Here is an 11817-nt window from a genome sequence, read left to right on the forward strand (position 1 = left end):
GGCGGACCGGCGGTGGGGAGTGGTTTCGGGGCGGCGTGGGCCGGCGGTTCGGCCGGTGGTGGCTGGCGGCTCAGGGGGTGGAGTTTGATGATAAACTGCAGGCCCTTGATTTCGTATCCAACGGCTGGAAAATCTAATGACTAGACATGAAAAAGTCAGTCGACTAACGTGTAGCCTCACCCCGCATGTACACATGCACGCACACAAGACACGCACGCATGCAGGCGTGCAACACTGGCATGTACACATAACGAACACATGCATGCATGCATGCATGCATGCATGCAGGCGTGCAACACTCACACGTACACATGCACTCACGAACACACGCACGTACGCACACGTGCATGCAACATTGAAACATGCTGTTGCACGCACGCAACACTCGCACGCCTGCATGCACATAGCACACGACGCAAGACACACGCTCAACCTATACGTGCACGCACCCTTTGTTAAGAACATGGATTGTTACAGGTATTAATCAATCTTATCTGTGATAAGTAGAACATTGATGTTTGCAGCGGTATTTATGAATCACAATGTATCGAACGGGCTATCAACATAGTAGGCTTATCTACATGAAAAGGATGATGTCACACTCAATGAACAATCATTAGTTTATGAAATGCCTGCTTCTGACCGCCCTGGCCCACCAAAGGTTCCTCTGCTGTGCGCTGCCTGCGTTGGGTCACTGACATGCAGGCCATGTACCCAAAGAGCCCACACATCAGTGGAAGAACGGCGCGGTGTCCTACATCAGAGTCGAGGGCGCCACTTGCTGCATGCCCGGCTGAACACGCCTCCTTGTCGCATTCAAACGCCTCCATGAAACCCGCCCGTGTGGAAGCCGAGAAACCCACTCTGGACACACGTCCGGCATTAAACGCAACGCCGACCGAGCTCCTCCCGTCCACCGTCTATTTAACCTCCTATTTAAATGAGGCCAAACACCGGCTAAGAATCACACACCTCCGCCGCTCCCCTATCTCCTCCTTCACCATTTTGTCCACTCTTACAATGGCTTACGAAGAGTAGTTATTCAGCACAAGACATTTGTCTAGGTTTGTATCTCTCACACACACCCACATAGGTGGGGGTGTGCACGAAGAGAAGATGTGCACGCACGGCGCACGTACTCCCGTCTCTTTCCCAACCACACCCACGCGGGTACACGATGGAGCTCATTTCTGTACTAAAAGGTAGCCCACGTGGTAATTTGACCATGTACTAGTTGTCCACTTGGTGGAAGGAGGATCATCTACCATGGGTGAACAAACAAACTACGACTTGACTCGTTATGTTAAAAAAGAGGCAAACCATGTGGGGCCTACCTTAGAGGCAAGGCTCTATACACTGGAGTACTTTTGATGTGTCCTGTCAACTCGCAGAACGAGGAGAAGCTTGCTTAGTACGCCGACTCCCCCGCCCACGGGCGTGGTGGCTCACAGGATGAGGTGAAGCTTGCTTACTAGTAGTAGTAATGTATGCCTTATGCCTTCTCCCTCGCCCACGCGCGTGGTGGCTCGCAGGACGAGGAGAAAATTTTGCTACTCCCTCCGTTTACTCTTCGTCCCTACTACCTTGGTTAGAGAGATTATCATATTGTTTGGAATATATATGTCCTTTAGTACTCCCTCCATTTACTTATACAAGGCCACTCTAAAAAAATATTTTGCATCTATACAAGGCCACAAATAGTAATCGAGACAAAAGTTACTACTCCCTCCTTTCCAGTTTATGGCTCAATTTCAAAATCTCTCCAACCAAGGTAGACGGTGAGTGGTCGAATTAATTTCGTACTCCTAGTTTGCACAAGTAATTAGTACGCTCGTTTTTCTCAAGAAGTTATGTTTACCGAGGCATTAATTAGAACGAATGCATGAATGACCACTAAATTTCCATGAACTTCTACATGCATTGGTGAGTTTTCTCTTGACATTGCTTGCATCGGGTGATCTAACGCACCTCAAAATCCAACATGTGATGGTACTACTACTAGTAGTAGAATTGAGACTTACAAAACGGAAAAATGGATGTTTTTTAGATGAGCCCTATAAACCCTAGTGGGTACGTACTCCGTAAAATCAGATTTTCCCAAAACTAAGTCGCTCAACCTTTATTTGCTTGTTTACCTTCCTGCCTCCTTGCCTCGAATAGACTATGCCAAACTCCCCTGCCTGCCGCGTGGGAAAAGACTCGCCCTTGCCTTTTTTTAGTCCGGGTTTGTATCGATGGATCGCGCAAAGCAGCAAAAACCCAAGCCGTGTCTTGTACTCCTCCGTCGACGCTCGCGTTCATGAATTGTGTACTTCCTGTCACCGACATGTGGGACATATAGCAACTGGGTTGACGTGTCAAGCACCAAATAACAATGCAGAACAGCAGGGGGACGCACCCCAGTCATACCGCCCTAGTAGTAGTAGTAATGAGCAATGAGACGTCAAATCACAATGTCGCACCTTCCTAGTCGGACCAAGCAACCATTATTTCACACTTTGGTTCGCCATCATCTCAAACCACGTAGTATTGCTTCTGCCTCAAGAGGGACACGCGCATCGCCTTGGTACATCATGACACGTGGACCGCATGACAGGCCATGCTCCCCCACCGATCACTCGGTAAAATCACCTCATTTTTACTACTATACTTCCTCCGTATCGGTTTACATGGCATGCACGTCGTTCTAGGTTGAGAATTTAACTGGCTATATATGTGATGAACATTATATGTTTAGAAACTAGATCCGCTTAATAATCCAATGATATACTTTTTGTGACATAGTAACTCATATTTAGTTAGTCAAATGGATGACCTAGAACTACGTGCACGCCCTATAAACCGAGACACCTAAAAAACGAGACAGAGAGGGTAGTTTAGTACGTATCTTTTTAGATCGATACAGTTGGGATTCACCAAGGAGCAAAACCAAGTGGTAGGCTGCACCTGTCGTGTTGGCGTAGCAACTCAAGCAGGGTCAGGCCGCACAAGAAATGCCGACACACTTAATAGGACCCCTTTGGCCGACATGTGGCTCATCCACCGTCTTGTTCCACGTGTGATGCACCAAATTACAGTTTGGAGCAGTGGTTGGAATTGGAGGCACCCCGGTCGTAGTGCCACAGTAGTAGAAAATGAGCGATGAGGGGTCAAATCACAAAGCCCCACCTTTCCCGCATTAAGCTGGATGGACGAAGCAACCATCATTTCACTCTAGGGCGCAAGAGCATAAATAAAATAGAAAACCAATGATGTGTGCGGCAGCTACCTAGGGCACCCTAGGGTAGGGGTCTCCAATATAGATGATTTTTTTAAAGGGCCTCCACTACAAATCGGCTTCTCCCTCGTCCTCTTGAAGAAAACCGATGATGCATGCGGCGGTAGGGTTTGTAGGAGTACTACTACGGCGTGCGGGGCCACGTAATGGTAAACGGGAGAGGGACTGAGTTCGAGTTGACGCCTTAAATATGTGTGGGCCGCTTGGTTTTAGGGGAACGAGGCAGCATTTTGGGTTCGGGGACCAGTGGAGATATAGTACGTACAAAAAATTGTGGACGTAGGTTTGACCGAAAGGCAGTGATGCAGGGCCCTGCATATTGATATACACAGGGCCACGTGAAATTTGCTACTCTACTCAAAACTAGTAAGGTACACATGCATTGAACGCATGAGATTTCGAAACCAAATTATGAATAAATACACACTATAGCATGTAAAGCTTTGAGTCATATATGCATGATGTAGATGTTTGTTTAGATCTTATAGTTCATCTCATACAAAATCAATTAGTTTTATAAAAATGTTAAGATTCATGGGGTTGTGCTTTGTAAAGCATAAAGTAAAAAACAAATAATGGCAATTCATTTAGAAAAAAATCAATTATGATACGGAAGATTCTAGAACAAAGGAGAAGTGCTTGTGTTTTGAGGTTTGTGCATTATGCTTAAGTTCAACCATGGAGTCTTCTAAATTGTACATGTGGCAGATCTGGTGGAATGTTGATCATATCCAACGGCCAGTAGTTCTCGGATTTGCCATCTCCGCACTGTCGGATTAGCTTCATCCAGCGACCATCTTTCAAAGTTATTCGCACACTATATACTTCTTGTGCCATAGTTGCATGTCTTGGAAAAAATCTACTAGTGGGTTGTACTAGCTATTTAGGAATAGAAGATGTATACATATAAGTTGTAGGGAAAGAGATGACATGGAGTATCTCAATTCCTATGAGTAGGGATTCGAAAAGAGATGTCATTTGGTTCACATCATAGGAACTTTTCTATTGAATCTAGAGATGACATGTATCTCAATTCCTATGAGGAGGAATTAGAAAAGAGATGTAATTTGGTTCATATCATAGGAACTTCTATATTGAATATATGCTAATGTTTATTTTCCTTTCAAATATGGGAGTATAGGAATCCATTCATATGAACCAAGTGGCTCTAAAGCTATAGAGATGATATCATGTTTATTTCCTTTGAAATGTGGAGTATATGAATATATTCCTATGAACCAATTGGCTCTAAAGGAAAAAAAACCTATAAAAATCATATCATATAGAGTTCCTATGATATTCCTCCACACCAAAGGATGGTTGAAATTGCTGCAGGTGATGCAAGGTATTTCTTTGTAGACTCCTCCCCCATCTTTATAGTTACCTCTCGAAGATGAATGAAATGATATATATACAGGGTATTCTACATGTGCAATTTGGTACACGAAAACTCGGTAAAAAGTTTGTGAGGTTTGAATTTTCAGTAAAGCTATATGCACTCCATTTTGGAAGGGAGGGAGCATACGGCAGTTGCTAACACTCACATGGAAGATTTGTGTGTAGGAGGAGTGGCTGTTCTATTAAATGACATGGCAAAACTGACACTGTCGGATGCCGATCTAACGGTTCTTATAGCGTTCGTCAGGAAAAGGCTTGTGGCGAACGTTTGTCGGATAATGATTTACGGACACAGGCATTGCATTGATACGTGCCCCCCCTCTCTCTCATGCACACGCACCCTCACGAGTCACGACTCTCTTGAGTCCTCTTACACCCACCGTCTATCTGTAGGTAGACGTCACAAACATATGTGCTCTTCACACCCTACCCTCAGAACTTCTAAAAAACAAAAGACGTCCCGCACATTTTACTTTAGCTCACACGTCACACACTTTATATTATCATCTACACTTGTAACCATAAGCTGCATTTTAAATTTCTGCACATAAGTTATATGTCATCTTGGAGTACACATTCTATACTAATATTATGTTCTATGCTCAATGAAGAGTTTCTCCATGGACAGTCTATCAATGGTGCTGGATTCTGTCAAGATCTTATATATCCAAATGAATAGTTTTGATCTGAACAAGATTATTGGCTTGCTGCAATGCTTTCCATGTCTGGAGAAGTTGCATATAAAGGTGATAATTTCACGCACATTGGAAGCCCGCATATGTAGACATGACCGAGACACGTCTCTGGTTAATAATCAATAGCAGAATCTGGATGTTCATATTAGTTCCTACATATTCTACGAAGATCTTTATCGGTCAAACCGCATAACAACATACGTTGTTCCCTTTGTCATCGGTATGTTATTTGCCCGAGATTTGATCGTTGGTATCTCAATACCTAGCTAAATCTCGTTACTGGCAAGTCTCTTTACTCGTTCTGTAATGCATCATCCCGCAACTAACTCATTAGTTGCTTTGCTTGCAAGGCTTATAGTGATGTGCATTACCGATAGGGCCCAGAGATACCTCTCCGACAATCGGAGTGATAAATCCTAATCTCGATATATTCCAACTCAACAAGTACCATCGGAGACATCCGTAGAGCACCTTTATAATCACCCAGTTACGTTGTGACATTTGGTAGCACACAAAGTGTTCCTCCAGTAATCGGGAGCTGCATAATCTCATAGTCATAGGAACATGTATAAGTCATGAAGAAAGCAATAGCAGTAAACTAAAATGATCAAGTGCTAAGCTAACAGAATGGGTCAAGTCAATCACATCATTCTCCTAATGATGTGATCCCGTTTATTAAATGACAACTCATGTCTATGGTTAGGAAACATAACCATCTTTGACCAACGAGCTAGTTAAGTAGAGGCATACTAGTGACACTCTGTTTGTCTATGTATTCACACATGTATTATGTTTCCGGTTAATACAATTCTAGCATGAATAATAAACATTTATCATGAAATAAGGAAATAAATAATAACTTTATTATTGCCTCTAGGGCATATTTCCTTCAGTCTCCCACTTGCACTAGAGTCAATAATCTAGATTACATAGTAATGATTCTAACACCCATGGAGCCTTGGCGTTGATCATGTTTTGCTCGTGAGAGAGGCTTAGTCAATGGGTCTGCAACATTCATATCTGTATGTATCTTGCAAATCTCTATGTCTCCCACCTGGACTTGATCGCGGATGGAATTGAAGCGTCTCTTGATGTGTTTGGTTCTCATGTGAAATCTGGATTCCTTTGCCAAGGCAATTGCACCAGTATTGTCACAAAAGATTTAAATTGGACCCAATGCACTAGGTATGACACCTAGATCGGATATGAACTCCTTCATCCAGACTCCTTCATGTGCTGCTTTTGAAGCAGCTATGTACCCTGCTTCACACGTAGATCCCGCCACGACGCTTTGTTTAGAACTGCTCCAACTGACAGCTCCACCGTTCAATATAAACACGTATCCAGTTTGCGATTTAGAATCGTCCGGATCAGTGTCAAAGCTTGCATCGACGTAACCATTTACGACGAGCTCTTTGTCACCTCCATAAATGAGAAACAAATCCTTGGTCCTTTTTAGGTATTTCAGGATGTTCTTGATCGCTGTCCAGTGATCCACTCCTGGATTACTTTGGTACCTCCCTGCTAAACTAATAGCAAGGCACACATCAGGTCTGGTACATAGAATTGCATACATGATAGAGCCTATGGCTGAAGCATAGGGAACACTTTCCATTTTCTCTCTATCTTCTGTAGTGGTCGGGAATTGAGTCTTACTCAACTTAACACCTTGTAACACAGGCAAGAACCCTTTCTTAGTTTGATCCATTTTGAACGTCTTCAAAACTTTATCAAGGTATGTGCTTTGTGAAAGTCCAATTAAGCGTCTTGATCTATCTCTATAGATCTTGATGCCTAATATATAAGCAGCTTCACCAAGGTCTTTCATTGAAAAACTCTTATTCAAGTATCCTTTTATGCTATCCAGAAATTCTATATCATCTCCAATCAACAATATGTCATCCACATATAATATTAGAAATGCTACAGAGCTCCCACTCACTTTCTTGTAAATACAAGCTTCTCCAAAAGTCTGTATAAAACCATATGCTTTGATCACACTATCAAAACATTTATTCCAACTCCGAGAGGCTTGCACCAGTCCATAAATGAATCGTTGGAGCTTGCACACTTTGTTAGCACCCTTTGGATCGATAAAACCTTCAGGTTGCATCATATACAACTCTTCTTCCAGAAATCCATTCAGGAATGCGGTCTTTACATCCAGTTGCCAAATTTCGTAATCATAAAATGCGGCAATTTCTAACATGATTCATATGGAATTAAGCATCACTATGGTTGAGAAGGTCTCATCATAGTCAACTCCTTGAACTTGTCGAAAACCTTTTGCAACAAGTCGAGCTTTGTAGACAGTAACGCTACCGTCAGCATCAGTCTTCTTCTTGAAGATCCATTTATTCTTGATGGCTTGCCGATCATCAGGCAAGTTAACCAAAGTCCACACTTTGTTCTCATACATGGATCCCATCTCAGATTTCATGGTCTCAACCAATTTTGCGAAATCTGGGCTCATCATCGCTTCCTCATAGTTCGTAGGTTCGTCATGGTCAAGTAACATGACCTCCAGAACAGGATTACCGTACCACTCTGGTTGACCTACGAGGTTCGATAGTAACTTGATCTGAAGTTTCATGATCATCATCATTGGCTTCCTCACTAATTGGTGTAGGTGTCACAGGAACCGGATTCTGTGATGGACTACTTTCCAATAAGGGAGCAGGTACAATTACCTCATCAAGTTCTACTTTCCTCCCACTCACTTCTTTCGAGAGAAACTCCCTCTCTAGAAAGGATCCATTCTTAGCAACAAATGTCTTGCCTTCAGATCTGTGATAGAAGGTGTACCTAACAGTTTCCTTTGGGTATCCTATGAAGACACATTTCTCCGATTTAGGTTCGAGCTTATCAGGTTGAAGTTTTTCCACATAACCATCGCAGCCCCAAACTTTAAGAAACAACAACTTTGGTTTCTTGCCAAATGATACGTCTCCAACGTATGTATAATTTTTGATTGCTCCATGCTATATTATCTACTGTTTTGGGCAATATTGGGCTTTATTTTCCAATTTTATATTCTTTTTGGGACTAACCTATTAACCGGAGGCCCAGCCCAGATTTGTTGTTTTATGCCTATTTCAGTGTTTCGAAGAAAAGGAATATCAAACGGAGTCGAAACAGAACGAAATCAACTGGAGAAGTTATTTTTGGAAGGAAACCTACCGGATAGACTTGGACCCTACGTCAGAAGATGAAGGAGGAGCTCACGAGGGTAGGGGCGCGCCCCCTGCCTCGTGGCCACCCCTTCGGTCCACCGACGTACTCCTTTCACCCATATATACCCACGTATCCTAAAACTTCCAGGACAGAGATTAGATCAGGAGTTCCGCCGCCAGAAGCCTTTGTAACCACCGGAAGCCAATCTAGACCCGTTCTGGCACCCTGCCAGAGGGGGCAATCCCTCTCCGGTGGCCATCTTCATCATCCCGGTGCTCTCCATGACGAGGAGGGAGTAGTTCTCCCTCGGGGCTGAGGGTATGTACCAGTAGCTATGTGTTTGATCTCTCTCTCTCTCGTGTTCTTGAGGTGATACGATCTTGATGTATCGCGAGCTTTGCTATTATAGTTGGATTCTATGATGTTTCTTCCCCCCTCTACTCTCTTCTAATGAATCGAGTTTCCCCTTTGAAGTTATATTATCGGATTGAGTCTTTAAAGATTTGAGAACACTTGATGTATGTCTTGCCGTGGATATCTGTGGTGACAATGGGATATCACGTGATTCACTTGATGTATGTTTTGGTGATCAACTTGCGGGATCCGCCCATGAACCTATGCATAGAGGTTGGCACACGTTTTCGTCGTGATTCTCCGGTAGAACTTTGGGGCACTCTTTGAGGTCCTTTGTGTTGGTTGAATAGATGAATCTGAGATTGTGTGATGCATATCGTATAATCATACCCACGGATACTTGAGGTGACATTGGAGTATCTAGGTGACATTAGGGTTTTGGTTGATTTGTGTCTTAAGGTGTTATTCTAGTACGAACTCTAGAGCTGTTTATGACACTTATAGGAATAGCCCAACGGATTGATTGGAAAGAATAACTTTGAGGTGGTTTCATACCCTACCATTATCTCTTCATTCGTTCTCCGCTATTAGTGACTTTGGAGTGACTCTTTGTTGCATGTTGAGGGATAGTTATGTGATCCAATTATGTTATTATTGTTGAGAGGACTTGCACTAGTGAAAGTATGAACCCTAGGCCTATTTTCCTAGCATTGCAATACCATTTACGCTCACTTTTATCATTAGTTACATTGCTGTTTTTATAATTTCAGATTACAAATACCTTTATCTACTATCCATATACCACTTGTGTCACCCTCTCTTTGCTGAACTAGTGCACCTATACAATTTACCATTGTATTGGGTGTGTTGGGGACACAAGAGACTCTTTGTTATTTGGTTGCAGGGTTGCTTGAGAGAGACCATCTTCATCCTACGCCTCCTATGGATTGATAAACCTTAGGTCATCCACTTGAGGGAAATTTGCTACTGTCCTACAAACCTTTGCACTTGGAGGCCCAACAACGTCTACAAGAAGAAGGTTGTGTACTAGACATCAAGCTCTTTTCTGGCGCCATTGCCGGGGAGGTTAGCGCTTGAAGGTATATCTTTAGATCTTGCAATCAAGTCTTTTAGTTTCTTATTTTATCACTAGTTTAGTTTATAAAAGAAAACTACAAAAAAATGGAATTGAGTTTGTCTCATACGCTTCATCTTTTTAATATCTTTCAAGAGTATGATGGAAAGGATAATTGTGCGAAGAGATCTCTAAAATGTTTGGCACTAAATATTTGAATGATGAGCATGATTGCAATGTTGTTAGTATAAATTCCTTGAATATCCATGATGCTAATGATATGCAAAGCCACAAGCTTGGGGAAGCTATGTTTGATGAAGATGATATTTTTTGTCCCCCAAGTTTTGATGAGCAAATTTATTATGATGAAATCATGCCTCCTATTTATGATGATTATATTGATGAAAGTAGATTTGGAGAGTTCATGACTTTATTTTGTGATGAATCCACTATTCCGGAAGAGGTTCCAATTGATTATGAGAACAAAGTTGCTATCTATGGTGATTATTGTGATGACTTGTATGCTATAAAGAATAATGATATCCATGAAACTTGTCATCATGATTTTATTTTTCAATTGGATTATGCCTCACATGATAATTATTTTGGTGAGCTTGCTCTCACTACTATTCATGAGAAGAAATTTGCTTGTGTGGAGAGTAGTAAATTTTTATGCTTGTAGATCATGAAAAGAATGCTTTAGGTGCTGGTTATATTCTTGAATTCATTCATGATGCTACTGAAAATTATTATGAGGGAGGAATATATGCTTGTAGGAATTGCAATAATATCAAGTTTCCTCTCTATGCGCTTAAAATTTTGAAGTTATGCTTGTTTTGCCCTCCTATGCTAATTGATTCTTGTTCCCACAAGTTGTTTGCTCACAAAATGCCTATGCATAGGAATTATGTTAGACTTAAATTTGCTAGTCATATTATTCATGATGCTCTCTTTATGTTTCAATTCTTATCTTTTATGTGAGCATCGTTGAAATCATCATGCCTAGCTAGGGGCATTAAACGATAGCGCTTGTTGGGAGGCAACCCAATTTTATATTTGTTCCTTGCTTTTTTGTTCCTGTTTAGTAATAAATTAATCATCTAGCCTCTGTTTAGATGTGGTTTTATGTGTTTAATTAGTGTTTGTGCCAAGTAGAACCTTTGGGAAGACTTGGGGAAAGTCTTGTTGATCATGCTGTAAAAAACAGAAACTTTAGTGCTCACGAGAACTGCTGCCATATTTGTTTGGAGAGTGCTATTTAGTTAATTCTTTTTGCAAATGATTAATAGATAAATTACTCAGGTCCAGTAATTTATTTGAGAATTTTATGAGTTCAATAAGTATACGTTTGATTCATATTACTACAGGCTGTTCTGTTTTTGACAGATTCTGTTTTTCATGTGTTGTTTACTTATTTTGATGAATCTATGGCTAGTAAAATAGTTTATAAACCATAGAGAAGTTGGAATACAGTAGGTTTAACACCAATATAAATAAAGAATGAGTTCATTACAGTACCTTGAAGTAGTGTTTTGTTTTCTTTCGCTAACGGAGCTTACAAGTTTTCTGTTAAGTTTTGTGTTGTGAAGTTTTCAAGTTTTGGGTAAAGATCGATGGATTATGGAATAAGGAGTGGTAAGAGCCTAAGATTGGGGATGCCCAAGGAAACCCAAGGTAATATTCAAGGACAACCAAGAGCCTAAGCTTGGGGATGCCCCGGAAGGCATCCCCTCTTTCGTCTTCGTTCATCGGTAACTTTACTTGGAGCTATATTTTTATTCACCACATGATATGTGTTTTGCTTGGAGCGTCAATTTATTTTGTTAGTATTTGCTTTATGTTAT

This window comes from Triticum dicoccoides, chromosome 1A, assembly GCF_002162155.2.
Source record: "Triticum dicoccoides isolate Atlit2015 ecotype Zavitan chromosome 1A, WEW_v2.0, whole genome shotgun sequence".
Classification (NCBI taxonomy): domain Eukaryota; kingdom Viridiplantae; phylum Streptophyta; class Magnoliopsida; order Poales; family Poaceae; genus Triticum; species Triticum dicoccoides.